Source organism: Anabrus simplex, chromosome 4 (assembly GCF_040414725.1).
Source record: "Anabrus simplex isolate iqAnaSimp1 chromosome 4, ASM4041472v1, whole genome shotgun sequence".
Classification (NCBI taxonomy): Eukaryota; Metazoa; Arthropoda; class Insecta; order Orthoptera; family Tettigoniidae; genus Anabrus; species Anabrus simplex.
The window spans coordinates 84,037,601-84,056,221 of NC_090268.1; the positions used below are offsets into that span (position 1 = coordinate 84,037,601).

At 38.3% G+C, this 18,621-nt stretch overlaps 1 long non-coding RNA gene across 1 annotated transcript in view; it reads right to left on the bottom strand.

Annotated features, from left to right (window-relative positions):
* The window catches only part of LOC136872429 (uncharacterized), an 89,378-nt gene that overhangs the window by 57,829 nt on the left and 12,928 nt on the right, over window positions 1-18,621 (bottom strand). The window contains exon 2 of the long non-coding RNA XR_010859892.2: window positions 3,264-3,471. This is a non-coding gene — a long non-coding RNA (uncharacterized lncRNA). The remainder of the gene's footprint in view (window positions 1-3,263; window positions 3,472-18,621) is intronic.

Sequence of the window (18,621 nt, forward strand, 5' to 3'; positions counted from 1 at the left end):
TTTTTTAATTATTTTTTGAAAAATTAAATTTCAAAATTTGACATAATTTTTACGTTTATAGTCTATTTATTTTTATCATGGGCATGGTACCTCTGTGACAGCCCCATGGTGTAGGGGTAGCATGCCTGCCTCTTACCCAGAAGCCCCGGGTTCGATTCCTAACCAGGTCAGATTTTTACCTGGACCTGAGGGCTGGTTCGAGGTCCACTCAGCCTACGTGATTAGAATTTAGGAGCTATCTGACGGTGAGATAGCGGCCCCAGTCTAGAAAGCCAAGAATAACGACCGAGAGGATTTGTCGTGCTGACCACACAACACCTCGTAATCTGCAGGCCTTCGGGCTGAGCAGCGGTCGCTTGGTAGGCCAAGGCCCTTCAAGGGCTGTAGTGCCATGGGGTTTGGTTTGGTATGGTACCTCTGTGAGAATATTCAGTTAATTGAGAATAAAAAGCTAATGTTTTACTCAATTCTTGAAAGTTCTTTGAGAATTACGAATTTTTACAAAATCGTGCACACGCAGGTTAAATACACAACCTCTTCTTTCCTTCGAACACTTGTCAGTCGATAAATTATTCTCTAAATGAAACGCTTAAAGTTAAAACATAGCGTATTTTAATCATCTTTCATATACTTCTACTGCTTGCTTGATGATGCTTGTTTAAAGGGGCCTAACATCGAAGGCCATCGGCCCCATATACTTATCCATCCTTACACTGTTGGAAGTAAATCTGAAGAAAAACTTGTAAGCGAGATAAGCAGAGCTGCCACTCGCAAAACTTACAATGCGTGGAAAGGAAGCTTTTATAAAACCTCACTAATATCGATATCGCATGTTATATGTATTTTCAGAGGGTAAAAGATTCGATCTTTCCAGCGGTATTACTCACGCTGCCATTGTGCAGCAAGAATTGAAGATAAGTCAAAAGAAAGACTAGGCTGACAGATCGGCCCCCAGCATTTTTAGCAGCAGCTCGCATGGCCGATAGATCGGCCACCTGGCACTGTAGGAGTTAAAGGGACCCTGTCATTGTACCATTTTGTTCTCATGTTCTTGACATTTCATGTTCTTTAATATTCTCATGCTCTTTGAAAGTAAGAATTTAGTTTTCTCAAACGATATCTGTAGTTATAACCATGATCATCATCATCATCATCATCATCATCATTATCAGTAGCAGTAACAGTAACAGTAACAGAAACAGCCCGCCTGGTGGCCATGATCAATAATGCACTGAAGTCGAAATGGTCTGACACAGTGATCAGTTTGAGTCCTGTTGGTCGAAAAAAGCTTCACGATCAGAATGTTTGCCAGCAAGGTAGGGGACATGATGGTATGCAGTTTCTAAGCACAAGATTGTGTACCAAAACCCTGGATCAAGTTACAAACCTTTCTGAAGTGCTCATATGGAGTGAGGGCATATGACGCTGTTGATAGTGATTCATCCGTTGGATGGAGGCGTTAAGTAATGAGCAGACCCCCGGTGCTATTCGACAGGAGTAGGCTATGTACCAGCACACAGTTTCACCCTCTCCCATCCTACAATCGTATATCACGTCATTTATTTCATCTTATTAAACCCCCTCTGATTTAGGTTATCAGGAAGGACATGCGGTCATAAAAACCTGCCACGGCAGATTCTTCTCACCTCATACCTGACCTCTTAAAGAAACAGGACAAGGGTTTGACAAACAGAAGTTTGTAGTATGTGCTGTTATTGTTATTTGAATTTATTATATCTTCTGTAATTGGAGAAGTAATAACTGTTGATATATAAGCAAATTAAGAGCCTCCGTGGCTCAGACGGCTGCGCGTCTGCCTCTCACTGCTGGATACCGTGGGTCAAATCCCGGTCACTCCATGTGAGATATGTGCTGGACAAAGCGGAGACGGGACAGGTTTTTTCCAGGTACTCCGGTTTTCCCTGTCATCTTTCATTCCAGCAACACTCTCCATTCTCATTTCATAGCATCAATCTTTCATTAATAAATCAGTTTGGGAATGGCGACCCCATCATACTAACAGCCTATATCTGCTTCATTCATTACATCCCTGACCCGGTCAATGACTGGAAAACAGGTCGTAGGTTTTCATTTTTCAAATAAGCAAATTAAATCAAATACTCTGAAAACCGTACTTTACCTAGTTACGTAAGTACTAAATAACTCATCTAGTGAGTATCAGACCAACATTTTGAAAAACTAACCACTTTTTTGTTGAACATTTTTATGTTAACCACTAAAGAAAACTCATTGTTTTAAAAATTACCACATAAAACATGTAGAATTTCTTTCAGGTTTCAAATATATATAATCCACTCTAAATAAAGGAAGAAAAGCACAAGATAATTAAAATTCTGTGCTGCTCAGACTTCCGTCTGCCACCAAGCACTACTCCAAGTAGTCATTTGAGTTTCCTTTTCCTGTCAGGCCTCATAGGCCTCCGGAAATACTTGAAGTTCACGGTAGTGAAAGTTTAAAATTCAGGATTCGAGCCCACAGTATCAAGATCGGGAAAGTCACATAACCAAATTAGAAATGCCCACTGCTGGGCTTGATAATACAGAGATTTTCAGTTCATCACTTGACAGGATACATTCTAAAAATTTTCCTATAAGTGTATTCACTGAGAACTCATTACGATGTTTATCCCCAGATGATTCAATACTTACAGAAATTTTGGTTTTTAACTCCCATCTCTAAGTGTTTTTGAAATATTTCACAGCAACTGAGACTGCAGGAGGAAGTTTGGAAGAACAGCTGAATTCCTATCTGCCCTGTGCTTGAATGAGTAATTTCCAGTTAGAGAGGAATGAGTCATGAAAAACAATCTTTTGCCTTCAATGTGGTACTTTATATGAAAGCATCAATGAAACACTGATATAAATGATTAAGTGAATGCCTGCAATGTTATATCACTAGAATATCAATGTTGTAAATGCCACATTTGGCACCTCTAGGATTAAGGTAATTGCAAGCTACACAGTTGGATTCAAGTGGCCTCTAAGGTATGCATTTCCCTAGCTTTCAAGGAACAGATATTCATTTCAAATTCAAAGCTAATTTCTTAGAAGAAAATATATACCAAGGGGTGAATTTAATCTCCAGTCCACAGATACACACCCCACCCCCATTCTGTCATTGAAACAATAAACAGGTTTCTTTATGAACCGTACAATATATTTAAAAACTGGAAGAATCTACCCAAGGTATTAAAAGTTACGAGCTACTTTAAAATTATTGAATCAAAATGGAGTAACACAGACCTGTTTCTGTACAGAGAAATTATTTTCCATCAGACTCTGTAACATGTAAACAGCGCAGAAAACTTGAGACTACGATGATTGTGCTTGTCTAGTCTGCTGTACGGATGGAAAGTATGTTTACACCAGGGCCTCTTCAGTTCTTCTCTACTAGAAATGGACAGAGCTGACCATTCCACCTTCCAGGCATTGTTTTCAATGTCCAATGTACCTAGAAAATATAAGAAACAGAATTTAGACGAGTTATACCTATAAAGGTGACTCAAAAGTACATGGCATGCAACATGAAACCCTCCTCCCACAAGAGAATAACTTCTAACAAAGTATGGGAAAAAGTTGTTCCAAAGAAAGGCTACAAAACCATAATCCTCATACCAGTATACTATGTGAACAGTACAATCTGCATTTCATTCTACAAAATTGGGAACTCTGGCAACAATCCCACAAAACACGTTCAGCAAATTCTTGATCTGCACCAGTCTTTTAACTAAATATTCCAGGGTCAGAACCAGTGATAGCCATCTCCAGAATTGCATTTTCTGTTTATTTAATGTATCTGCTAATTGAGCTAGGTTGTATTCAGTGCCAGAGAAACTTATCTCTTGAGAAAATTCTTAATTCTTCCATGTTCTTTACCTTTAAAAAAATTTAGAGAAAGATTACCACCACCGGTACCATGTCTGATACAAGTCTATTTTAAGTGTAACTACGATGAGTTCAAAACCATTTCTACTTTCCAAAAATATCTAAGCTCTTCTGATATGTTTCAACTACAATTCAGCATATCAGGGATTCATTTTGTATCAAACGGATACCACAAAATCCACAAGAATTTAGGAGAAGGAAGGTCCCAAACAACAGTTGATTTTATTAAAAATGTGTTAGATCAGAACACTTTAATGAGAAGTGTACCAGGGTTACACCTTCCCCAGCCAGTTAAACTAGGGCCATCTATGTAAACAAACTTGAACTGGTGTACTACAAGATACTTTGGTAATCAACCGTTAGATGTGTCTATCATTGTTTCAATTGCTCCCTATAGCAGAACGAACTCTTAATTATTGTATAAAGAAATGTTTATTTTGGCAGTTGGCAAACTGTAGGTTTTGAGGATTATTTTGTTTATGTATCAAAGTTGTCAACACTTCAGCTGGTTCCTTCTTCAATAGTAATCAAGCTATCAGAAACTCGTAAATATTGTCTCTTGACAACTGAAATTGTGGGTGTGTACAGGAATCCAGCCTATCTAGTCAACAGTTCTGGAAGCTTCCCCTCAAAAACACTATAAAAGCTGGGCGCTTCAGGACTGTATTGCCTGAATTGCTCCAGTGTGAGGAGGGTATATTGACATGAACCAGGAGGCAGGGGCACAGCCTGATTTAGGAAGGCCCAGCAACTCAAGGTAATGGCAGAATTTTCATAGCTATGTGATAGCTCCTGCGCATAGTTCGAAAGGAAGGTTTCAACCTCTTATTTAATGTAAATTTCTAAATTTGGAGGTTTAAATGTACAATTTTCAGCATGTCTGAGGACTGCCCTATTCCCTAATGGGAAATATGTAATGTAGAGAACAAAGTGATTACCCTCTGCCAGTTCCCATTCAACTTGGCAATGTGTGACTAAAGTTTTCAAAACCTCTGAATTTCTTTAATCATCATCATTATTTCCCTTTATCCAGCTGTAGCTGGGTAGGGGCAAATATGGTTCCTCTCCACTTTCTTCGGTCTTTCCACCACTCCTCCTCCAACACTGTGTCCCAGTCCAGGTTTCTTTCTATAATGCTGCATCGGATGGTATCCTTCCATCTCAATCGTGGTCATCCATGGCCTCTCCTTCCTTGGATTTGCATTTCCATCACCTTTTTTGGCATTCTTTTGTCGCTCATTCGCTTTATGTGCCCAAACCATCTTAGTCGGCTCTTCTCTATTCTATCATTCATTTTTTCCACTCCAATTTCTTCCCGGATTTTCTCATTCCTTATTTTGTCTCTTCTACTCTTCTGGATCATACTCCTCATATCTGGCCTTAATATTTCCTAAATAGTCACCCTGGTGTAGAATTGGTTTAGGCTCTATCATTGGGCCATAAGCCAACTTAGGGTTTTAACTATTTCTGTAAGGAGGGCAAGTGTTTCGCTTCCTAGCCTGTTTATGGCCAGTCATGTTCAACCTTTCTTTATATATTAAGGCCATTTAGTAAGGGCTATCATGCCCCTGTTTATTCAGTAATTGTTTCTGGTATTAGTTCCCTTTAGAAACAGCAAGTTATGAACTGTTGAGCAACAGATAAGCCCACATAGGGGCTGCTTAGTGTAAACGCTAATTGAGGACAACAGATAGGTTGTCAGGTGTAACTTATGTGCGCCATATGAAACTGATGCCTCTGCAAGGCTACAGTATATACGGACTGCAGACTCCCCTGTAAATGATAGGAGAAAATTGTACTTTTGTAAATTTTGTACCTGCCAAGAGCAATTCAGCTCTTTGTGTAAACTAACATTTGTAATTCTCTCAAGTTTTGTACCTGACATTCAGACATCCAAGTCCACTAAATTTTTAGAGCTGACAAGCTCATTATATGGTTGTTATTCATTCAGATTTTCTATTTCTCCAATCTATATAAATAAAATCATAACGACCGTGTGTCTGTACATTGACTATTTTGGCGAAATTTTTGTACAGTTATCCGTTTCAGGTGTAATAATGACCATCTGCATCATTTTTAGCTTTGGTGTCTGTGTCTGTCCTATAACTTGAAAATTACTGGATATATTTCCACCAAACTTCATATTTAGAATCCACCTGTCCTTGGGTAGGTTTTAGCACAAATATTGTTTCTAAATCCCTGAACTGACTGGGGATTTATACGAAACCAAATTGAAAATTGATTTCTAAACCTTTTTTCTGATGTGCATCATTTCGATAACAGGATTAATAAGGGAGATATAATTAATAGACCGTTTTTAGGTACAAGTCCCACCGGACTTAACGGAAGAGTGAGTACGTGTAAAGTGTATTTCGTACAACTTGAAAACTACTGAAGATATTTGAACCAAACTTTATATTTAGCATCCACCTATCCAAGGGTAGGTTTTAAAGTCAATACCATTTCAAATTTCCGGAATGGACTAGGGTTTTATAGGGAAACGAAATGGTGATTTTACTCTCCCACAATATATACAGTACAAGACCAACCTGACTGGAAATTGACCAAACTTTAAATACGTTGTAATATTTTTCTTATGTGCATTTTTCAATAGGATTAATAAGGGAGATATCATGAAAGGTCTGTTTCTCAGGCTAAGTCCAGCGGACGTAGCCCAAAAGGTGTTATAAGTGGAGCAGATTCCTTATCTATCTACATAAATCATATTGTAATGACCGTGTGCCTGTGCATTGACTATTTTGGCAAAATTTTTGTACAGCTTTCCGCTTAAGGGGTAATAATGACCATCTGCTTATCTTTTAGCTATAGTTTCCTGAAAGTCCTAAATTTTACCCCCCTCGCCCAAAATCAAGATTGCCTCACAATCTGCCACACGAGCTGGAAAATTGAAATTAAGCAAAATTATAAGTTTTAGCCGGTAACGTATGGAAAACTTCAAAGATCCTTAAATTTTTCACTTCATATGCCGAAGAACTTCGTATTATGGAGGCAATTTTATGACTGCAGACCTCAGTTTCGAGATATTTCGCGGCTAAATGGTAAGTCCTACCACAAAACGGATGGCACAATCTCCATTCAATTTGCAGTGGTCTACATCATTGGTCTTGCGGCATTTTGTCTTCTCTATACTCTCTCCCTTATAGGGCAGCTTTGGCTGTATATTTCGAATGTTCGTAAATTTTGTGCTTTTTATACGTATGTTACTTAGATTGACACACATATAGGAAAGATAGTCATCGAATTTGGCATGTAGAGCAATGAAAGGGACGTCTGAGGGTGCAAACCGTTTGTTGGTGTGATGTACCGTTAAGGAGCAGTAAATCTCGAAATGAAGGTTTGCACTTACAAACTTGCCCATGCTTATCTGTCATCTATATAAATATAATCGCAATGTCCATCTGCCTGTACATTGATTATTTTGGTGGAATTTCCGTACAGTTATCTGTTTCAGGTGTAATAATGACCATATGCATATTTCTTAGCTTTGGTGTCTGTCTGATTGTATGAGTTCTTATAACTTGAAAACTACTGAATATATTTCTACCAAACTTGATATTTAGAATCCACCTGTCCTTGCGTAGGTTTTAGGGCCAATATTATTTCTGAATAAATTTACTGGGGGTTTATCCAAAACCATGATTTTGCACTCCCTCAAAATATGCACATCCAAAATTAATGGAAATCCATTTCTAAAACTTTTTTTCTCATGAGAATTTTTCGACAGGAGGATTAATAAGCGAGATATCATGAATAGTCGGTTTTGCAGGTTTAGTCCAGCGAATGTAGCCCAAAAGGTGTTATACGTGGAGCAGATCCCTTATCTATATAATCTTAACAACTGTGTGCGCCTGTACATTGACTAGTTTGGTGAAATTGTCGTACAGCTACCATCTGCATATTTTTAGTGTAGTTTCCTGAAAGTCCTAATTTTTACTCCCATCACCCAAAATCCAGATTGCGGCATAATCTGCCAGACAATCAAGAATATTGAAATTTGGGAAAATTATACGTTTTAGCCTGTAACGGACGGAAAACTTCCAAGATCTTTAAATTTTTCACCTTTTATCCCCAAATAATATCTAAATACAGAGTCAATTTTAATGATCGTGCAGACCTTCATTTCGAGTTATTTCGCGGGATAAACAGGAAGTCCTATGACATAACGGATGGCACAATCTCTGTTGAATTTGGAGTGATCTTCAACCTTGGTCATAGGACTTCTTGTCGTATCCCTTTTCTGTTTAATTTGTCCCTATTTCTCGATTTCAAGTAGATTCAGACTTTTTACCTGCATAATTCATACTTTCAATCACTTACAGGAAAGACAGAATCATCAAACTCTACACGAACATTGGCCCACCCAGTACCCATATGTGAGCCAAATGCTATGTCACAATTATCCGAAAAGTAATGCAATGTAAGATAATCTTACATTTCAACCTATTCAACGTTTCTAACTCAATCTGACCCATGAATAGATGAGATGCGAGAAAATATAGGACCAGCCATTTAGGCCGCTAAATACTGTGTCTTATGGTACAATCCTTTGTCGATGTGACGTACCGTTTAGCAGCAGTTAATCTGTAAATGAAGGTCTGCAATATTGTAAACATGCATATACTTTTGTATGTCGATCTATATATATTCATTGATGTCGATTTGTAGCGATCGAGAAAGGGTGTGTCTGCTATTGTAATCAGTACTCCCCACACCGACTGACTGGCAGTAGGAATGGGGTCCTTCAACTCCTGTGTAACTGGCATTAGTAAGGGCTACCTACCATTGTAATGAATAATTCACTTCTCGATTTGACTTGCAGAAGGCAAGGGATTATGCAATTTTGTTCAAAACTCACCTACCCGATTGTGTTTGGCTGTAGGTAAGGGTGCCCACCATTATTAACAAATGTACCCATCTAAAATATGACTAGCATTAGGCATAGTGGCCTGCTATTTTAACGGAAACTCACTAACTCTGTGACTGGCAGAAGGAAAAAGGGCCTGTCATTATGATAACTGCACAAGTCAATTTTGACTGGTACTAGGGAAGTTGCCTGCTATTATAATAAAAACTCAACTGTTATCTGTCTGAAAGTAGGAAAGGGGGCCTGCCATTGTAACAAAAACTCTCCAAATCGATTGTGACCGTGCAGTAGGCAATGGGGCCTGCAATTACAATGTAAACTTCTCAACTCGACTGTGAATGGCAGTAGGCAAGTGAGCCTGCCATTATCATCACAACTCCGCAACCCACACTTTACACTGAAAACAACGTATGGGGACCTCACCATGCTATTTCTTGGATAACGCTTAGAGACATGAAATTTTAAAACAATCTTATTTAGTGCACGCACAGTATTTACTTCGATATTTGTATACAATGTAGAATACCGTAGCGAAGCTACATTTGCTAGTTTAAAATAAAAAATAAAAAAAGGAAAGAAATAATATTTCAAACTTTGTTGTGTTAAGTCCTGCTCTAGTTAATTCCTTGTCCACCTATTCACCCCAGGCGCTTCTTATCCCTCTGAAATCCACAGAAATGCCAGAACAAGGATAAAACTTTGAACATTTTTCATATCATGAACTCATAGAAATCTCTGAAGATTTTGGCAATAATCTGGAAAGGCTAGGTCAAGCAGCAGGGAAACCTTCCTATACAGTAACAAAGAATCTTAGAAAGGGAGGTGAAAAAGGAAATTAATAGCATTACGGGTAAATCAGGTGAACTCTTAGCAGATCCTAGGGAATAACTGGACAGAAGGAATAAATATTCTGCAATTCTTTCCGATGAGGCCTGCTAAGGACCACGTGGCAATTTCAATTCAGTTCTTCATACTGTATTGTTTTCTCTTTTGCTCCTTCCAATATTCTTTCATCCTTTCAATATGCTGTTTCCTCCTGTCCTCTGACCACTTCGCACCAGGCTTCTTGTTAAATCTTCCTTGGAATCCTTCCATACTTACTACCCTCTTTCTAAAAATTTCTGTCCATAGTTTCTTCTTCTCTTATATTATTTCTTTCTAAATCTTTCCTTACTTCTTGAATCCAGCTAGTTTTTGCCTTTTTGTCCCAAAGGTACTTGAAAATCCTTTTTGTTCATCTGGAATCATCCATTCTGTAAATATGTCCAAAAAATTGCAATCTCCTTTTTCTTATGGTTTCTGTTATGTTTTCTATGTTCCTGAATATTTCATCATTAGATCTTAATTTCCATGCTTCTGTTTTAACAGGGCCTAAGATTTCTCATGATTCCCCTTTCTAGTACCTCAAGTTTATCTAATCTATAGTTTACTGTAGTACCAGGCATTCACTTGCATATAAGCATTCCAGTTTCACCACTGTAGTGTAGTGCCTTATTTTAAGATTTTTAGATAGACACTTGTTATAAAAATTCATTGTGATACCATATGCTCTTTCCATCTTGTGTACCCTTTCTTCTACTGCAGATTTGTCTAAACCATTTTCTTGAATTATTTCTCCCAGATATTTGAATTTTTTTACTCTTTCTACTGGACCAATATCAGTTGTCAAAAATTTTGGAGCATTCCTGATGTTTGTAATAAATTTTGTTTTTTAGATTCTCAAACATGTCTTGTTGGCTATCTCTTCCACGAGATTGATTTGAGTTGTTGCACTTGTTAGGTTTTCTGACAATATAGCAAAATCGTCTGCAAATGCTAGGCAATTTATTTCAATGCCTTTGTTTTTTTTCCCCAAAGTTATCGGCAAAATGTTATGCTCTTTAAGCTTTACATTCCAAATTCTTACAATTTTCTCTAGAACACAGTTGAATGGAAGGGGTGACAAACCGTCACCTTGCCGTACCCCTGTATTTATCTTAATAGGTTTGGATATCTCACCCATAAATTTCACCTTTGAATTATTATCATTTATTTATTTACCACAAATCATTGATTTTATGGATGGTCTAGTGAAAAAGGGCAAGCTGCATATATATTAGCAGCTTCACAAACCCACTCGAAGGAAAAAGGAATCTTTCTGATGAAGTCTCAGAGTTTGTGGGGAGGAGAAAAATGACAGTGATATTACACTCTAGGAAGTGCAGAAGATGGTGATTAGACTTTAAGTACTGAAATATAATGGGAAAGCACAGACGAAGTGTTTTACTATTTGCTTTACATCCTAGGAAAGGACTAGGAGTTATATGGAAGTGGTTGTGGCCATAGAAAATGGGAAACCAAAGAAAAACATTTTCAGAGCTGCCGACAGTGGAGTTGGAACCAACTATCTCCCAAATGGGAGAGAGATGAAAATGCTTCAAAGATTTAGTAAGGTAACTTCAGACTGGATGTAAGCAGTAACTGCACCTATCAGCAAGGGAACAGGAAGTATTGCAACAACGATCAAGGTATTTCATTGATCAGTATACTACGCAAGGTGATCAAAGGGAGTCAAAGTAAGCTAGATGAAAACCTGTGTGGTGTCAGATCACAGATTGGAAAAATTTTCAGGATAGGCCAGGTAATTAAAAATGCTCCAAGAGAAACAGACAGTTATGTTTAGGTTTCATAGATCTATACGACAACACCTATTGCCACTTGAAGTTGTTGGCCAAAGAACTGAAACACTTTTAAGACTTGCATGTTACCCACTAACCTTTGGGTTGTGAAGAATAAGAAGGAATGAACTATGGATCCTGATGTATGCATAAATTGGCCTCAGTGGTGGAGTTGTGAGGCAAATGGATGGTAGGTTTACCTTGGTCATGGAGAGTACAATAATAGAGGGAAACAAAAGAGACTATATGGTAAGGCTGTTTCTAATGATTTGAAGATGAGCAGTATGAAACTAAACAGGGCCACGCAGCTGGTTACTAAGAGGATTGTGGGGGGCGTTTATTGAATTCAGAGACTTTCATACTGAACGCAGAAAGGCGTAACACACTAAAATGAATATTTATGGACGGCTTGAATTGTGGGTCCATGGTAGTGCTAATTATTTTACCCACTTCATCATAGGGCCATCAGAAGCTCTTTAAATATAGGAAATTCCCATTGTTACGCTGTATGTATACTCCAACAGTCGCAGACGACCACACAGATCAGGAAGACAAAACAAATGCTTCTTTCCATCAAAAGAAGGGAAGTTCTTGAACAATGGTAAACATGAATTACTGGAATAAAAAGAACATTATGAACTATGTAAAATAAAATATTGAAAGCAACAAAGACAATGTGTGGATAAAATTGACAAATAATCTTTCAGAACCATAATGGAGAGATGTTTTAGATGGTCTTGTGTTAATCCCACATAAACATCAGTGAATTATCATAATTCAGACCTAGTTTGTACCAAGTACCGCAATGAATGGCTGCTACTATTCTTATCAAACTCTCTGCATTTGATCTTCAGTGGCAGTATTCGTAACAAACGTTAGTAGTCTTTCTAACTTCCACCACAACTTCCACAATATTTCACATTTAGAAAGTTTATGGCTAGTAATTTTAATCCTCAAATCTTTCCAATCATTACAAACATTTCTTGTAAAAAGGCTGCTCATATTAACCTGGTTTGTGAAAAATACAAAGAGCATTACTCTGCATCTTACTTATCAATAAACTAGCCACCTTCTCTAAGACCAATCCCCACTTATCAATGTACAGAATTCGCACAATGTATACCCCTACTCATTATCAAGGCCCTGCGTTTTCCGTTTGAGTTTTTAGTGGAAATCTGGTTTATTTTTTAAGAATTTCACATTATTTTTGATAATTTTATAATCATATTGAGATTTTAAAGGCATAATACTAGAAGTAATAGAACACAGTGAGAAAATAAGTCTGTTACTGACCAGCTTCTTAAGCAGAATGACTCACGCGCATGAGTCAAGTTGAAGTGGGAGAACAAGTTGACCTTGTAAGACCGTGATGGATACGACAGTCTATTATGGTGGTGGAAAAACCTTTGAAAAAGCAAATACTGAATTTGTATTATTATGCATATAAAACATAAAACGAAATGAGACAATAACTCAAATGTCAACTTTATATTTCGCGAAAAAAGCTGTCTAATTTTCGAATTGTTAACAGTGTTATGTATAGGTAACTGTTTCCCAAGCATTTTACAGAATATTTTTTAAAAGTTGGTGTTATCACAAAGGCAAAAACCGCAAGTTCCTACGCATTTATTTCTATTTGTTGGATACCAATTGTTATAGACTTCGATTGTTGACAGCAGTTTGTGCCAAGATATTGAAAGAATGGTTGATACAAGTGATTATATGATTGAGGAAAGTTTGCTGACCACTGTTTGGATACATCATAAAATTAGTGGCAAATAAAGTAAAAATGTGGAGACTATTTTGTTGCGCGGTTTGTGAAAGCAGCATTGACAAAGACTACGATGTTAGCGTTTGAAAATAAAGCCTTTTTAAAGGGCAGGGTTTGTGACATGCCGAGAAGTGCAAGACCAACCACCAGACTGACTTTCTGCTGACGTAGAAAAGTCTATTAAACAATATCCAATCAAAACCATATGAAAACTTGCCTCAGAGTTGGGAATACCGTTATTGACCATGAGGAAACACATGAAAGTGGATCTGAAAATGAGGTGTTGGCGTCCACTGAGTGTCAATTAATTATCAGATTATTTGGGGAGACTTGATGCTTGTGGTCTGATTGCTCAGAAGGCAGAAGTCATGTTCACTGACGAATGTGCAATTTATCACCGTTCCCCTAGTCGCAATGTTTAGTTTTGGGGAAAAGAAAACCACATTTTTTCAAGAAATCTAGCAAAACCCACATCATCATGATCTGGGCTGGAATGACAAAACGCATCTGTTTGGCCCATGTTTATTATATCATTCTGTTAATCAGAACAGTTACCTCAATATGATTAATGACTGGCTCTTCCCGCAGCTGCAAAATGAGGTAATCTTAGACGTCGTTCACTACGCAGTGGCTGTTCGACAACTTCTGAACGCAGTCTCTGGGAATCGCTGGATTAGCCGAGGATCGGACAATAATCCAACTCCTCTTCCATGGCCACCATAACACCTAATAATGCACTCTGTTGTTACATCAAGGAACAGGTGAGGAAGTAGAGGTATATTGGAACTGATTATCTGAAAAAATGCAGTGCGCAAAGCTTTCCAGAGTGTGACCCCAAGGATTTTTATGAGTATCAGAACATGGTGTATTCAGATGTGCAAAGACCATGGAGAGACATACAGATGTTTTAGATTCCTAAGATGTATGATGTAAGAAAAATAAAGATTATATATGTACTTTTATATCATGTCAGTTTAAGTTTAATTTAATATATGGGTATACAGACGGTGAGCATCCTGAACATGTATAAAACTGGTAAGAAGTGCCCATTTTCCTTATCTTAGAGAAAATTATTGTCTGACATTTGGATAGCCTTTCTCCTACTCAAAAAAATCTCTAAAGCTGTATCAATATAAGAAGGCCACGTTCCTAGATCAGACTAGCGTTGTCAATAACTACCACCGGTCACTTACAACCCATTTTGCCACGAGCCGTGTCCATAGTAGTTCACGCTATGAGCTCAAAGGTCAGTCATCTCACCATGCTGATTTTAGAACAGCAATGAGCACAGGCAGATATTAACGGCAATGTAAATTTTTGTTGTGTTAATAAAACACAGGTCCTTCAAGTTTTTTTAATTTTTTTTATAAGGACAATTCCTTTCTAGTTGTATAAACTCATCTGGAAATAAACTGGATTTTTTCCTTTGGTATGTCAACAAACATTTTACTTGGTAGATTTGTATCCGAGAAAAGTGTAATGCTCAATCTTACTTTTCCAGGATTTAAGAGATTTTAGTCTTCTGCAACTTAGTTAAGTTCTCTCTGAGGTGGTGGTGATTGTTTTAAGAGGAAGTACAAGTAGGCAACCATCCTTTATTAATACTAATCCGAGAGGAAAAAATGAAGGTAGCGGCTAAAGGAAGACAAGAGCCATGAAGGGCACGAAAACTAAAGACTCACTAGGCCTCGCAACCTAATACCACCGGGGTCGGAAAATAAGTGTTGACCAAGGGTAGTCTGATAGGACAGATGAAGGGGAAGAGCTTGGCACAAGTGAAAGCAATGCCAGGACTCAGTTAACAGCCCTGTGGTCGCCAATCCATGCTCCAAAGTTCACAGCCCACGGGTCCCTTTTACAGCAGTTGCCTCTTACGACAGGCAGGGAATTCTGTGGGTGTTATTCTACAGCCCCTATCCACAGGGGTTAAGTTCCCAATGACCAATCTCTTCATTAGAGGTGCAGTGCTATTAATGAAGTTTGAAGAAAAATAATGTATTATCCACTTACTGCACTGTATAAATAGCTACAGACAAAGGTTACTAATTCTTATATACATCTGAACCATGCAAACCAGGAAGTGGAAAGACATTCAAAGAAGTTTAAGTGTAATTTTTTCTTCAGGAAAGCTTTGTAGTAGCCTATTTAGAAGTACACTATTTTCCATTTATATTCTTTATGAATCTGTGCAAGACCACTTCAGAAGCAGACATTAGCTGAAATTTGACCCTGAATGAGAATTATGTAGTCATTCCTATATGTTTTTTGAATATTAACATGCTACTTTCTTACCCGATAGGACAAATAATAGCCTATGCAGTTTAGTTTAATTTTTGTTTGTTTCTCCATCTGTTACAGCATCATTGTAGCTTTTCACAAAACTTGGTACTCAGGTTTAAGTATCATGGTGAATAGGATTTTAGCTGTAAGTTGTTCAAAATAATTCAGCAGAAGGAGACTTGAGAGGGGCTCTAAAAACTTTTTATCTTTTATAGTTACTTTTACACGGTAATTTCTCTTGATTAAATTTATTCAGAACATTGCTTACGATAGGCCTACTATTGAAAAGTAAGGGAAATGATCAGTGATGAGAGAGCAAGGAACGGAGTATGTCATGACAAGCCATTAACAAGAAGTTTCAAAATCTTGGCAACACAACAGGTGAACACGCAAAGTTAACTGCCCAGTCAACAATGGGTACAACAGCTAGTGGCATATCAATTTAAATGTTCAAACTGACCATTTCAGGTCAATAGAAATTCTTAACCCAACATTACTCGCTAGGTCTTTACGTGCGCTGTTACTCGCTAGTAAGCGCAGCACTCGTCTATATGTTTAATATGCCAATATAAAGATGGAAAAAGAAATGAAATGGCGTATGGCTTTTAATGCTCAATGTGTCCGAGGACAAGTTCGGCTCGCCAGGTCTTTTGATTTGACGCCTGTAGGCGATCTGCGCGTGGTGATGAGGCTGAAATGATGAATACAACACATACACCCAGCCCCCGTGCCAGCGAAATTAACCAATTATGGTTAAAATTTTCAACCCTGCCGGGAATCGAACCCAGGACCCATGTGACCAAAGGCCAGCACGCTAACCATTTAGCCATGGAGCCGGACAATATAAAGATGGAAGAGAGTTATTTAGGAACATGAGCGAGTGCATTCAGGAGACACGTGGGTTCGAATCCCACCGTCAGCTGTCCTGAGAATGGTTTTCTACGGTTTTCCCGTTTACACTTCCATGCAAATACCGGGACAGTTCCTATTCATAGGCCACAGCCAATTCCTTCCACCTCCTTATCCAATTTCATTCATTTCATTTTCATTAGCTCCTCAACTGAGGAAGGGTATCTGGCTGTAAAACATGCAATATAAATTCATCTACGTCGGCCCCGACCCTGTATCTGAAACGGGACTAAGGATAGACAAACAATTTGTTAGGAACATTAATATTTAAATATAAAGGAATTTGAGATAGGAGTATGCAAACATATAATCCAGCATAATAGGAAACCAACATTTTACAGTCTATCATCACTTCTGTTGCTATCAGCCTCTTTCCTGGATCATTTGCAAATTTTGTTTCCGAGTTTGAACATTTGTAGCAGGACCATGGAGGCTTCACTTGGTAATTCTATTTTCCTAAAACGCATGGAATACAGTCTTCAATCAACAAAAGTGCCCCTTCTCCCTCAGAACTTGCAAACACTGTTTCAGAGCTATGACCACTTTCATAAACCTCATGTGTTTTATTACTATCACTTTTGGTGTTCAAGTCCATTTCATCATTTCACCCAACCACAAAAGTACCTGACCAGTGGATGCAGTTATAACTTGTATAAATTCACTAACAGTCACATTTCACAAACAGATGTATAAGACAAACGTTGACTTATTACAATGCATGAAATGTGAGGAGCACTTACTCGCTACTGCGCGCACCGCTCACCAAATGCACTGTAATGCCTAATAATGGATTCAGGGACTGTTTTCAAAGATAATGTAAATAACCGACACCTCCCCTTCCTCACAATCTATGGAGTTTCAGAAGTATAGGTGTTGCAACATTCCAACAACAAGCAATATACTACAAAAGTGAGCGCCGCACTCACCACGCAAGTAGCCCCAGGTTAAATACTAATGATTTAACTTTCAATCTGCTGAATTGGTTGCTTTTAAGTTAAGTGGTATAATTTAAAATGAATTTTTCATGTTCACATATGGTCCGTGAGCAGCCTGCATAACCGGCCAATAGCAGGCAACTAGGCCCTTGCGCTGCCCAGGACAAACTCTGAACCATTTCCTTCTAACTGTATGTTTCCTCCCAGCAGTCTCTGCCCCTCCCCATCTGTTCTACACCTCTGATCTTTAAATCATTAGAAACAGAGTTTGACCATCATCTTTGTCTACCTCTACTTCTCCATAACCGAGTCCATTATTCTCCTAGGTAATCAATCCTCCATACGCCTTACATGATCCCACACTACCAAAGCCAGTTTATGTATAGAGTTTAATCAATAGAGTTCATTCCTAACTTAGCCTTTATCTTCTCATTTTGAGTATCCTCCTGCCATTGTACTCGCCTATTTGTACCAGCAATCATTTGCTGCATTCATGTTTTCTAACTTATGAATAAGATATCCTGAGTTCACCCACCTTTCACTCCCGTAAAGCAAAGTTGGTCTGAAAACAGATCGGTGCAAAGATAGTTTTGGCAAGGTGCGGACTTTCTTACAGAATACTGTTTTTCAGAACTGCGAGCTCACTGCATTATCTTTTCTGCAATCTCACTATCTTACCATCCTGGGAGAATAAAAAAAGAACATGGAACAACAGCCCCGAAGTGCCATGGCCTACCAAGCGACCGCTGCTCAGTCTGAAAGCCTGCAGACTATGAGGTATCAGGTCAGCACGATGAATCCCCTCGGGCATTATTCTTGGCTTTCTAGACTGGAGTTGCTATCTCACTGTCAGATAACTTCTCCTTTGTAATCACATAGGCTGGGTGGATATTGAACCACCTCTCAGATCCAGGTAAAAATCCCTGACCTGGCCGGGAATAGATCCCGGGTCCTCTGGGAAAGAGGCAGGAATGCTACCCTTGTACTGTGGGGCTGGCTTATCCTCGGATAATATACATCCTAAATACTTGAAATGATCCACCTGTTCCAGCTCTGTATTCCCAATCTGACATTCAATTCTTTAGTTTCTCATCTGCTGACATCACTTTAGTCTTAGGAAGGCCAATTTCCATATCATACCCATCACACAAAGTTTTATTATTATATTCTTCCATGCATGAAGATACTGCCAATTGATCCCTGATCAGGCAATCCCACGATATATTTACATTTTACTGCCTTATGAAAATTGACAATGAATCTGCAGAAAACTAAATAC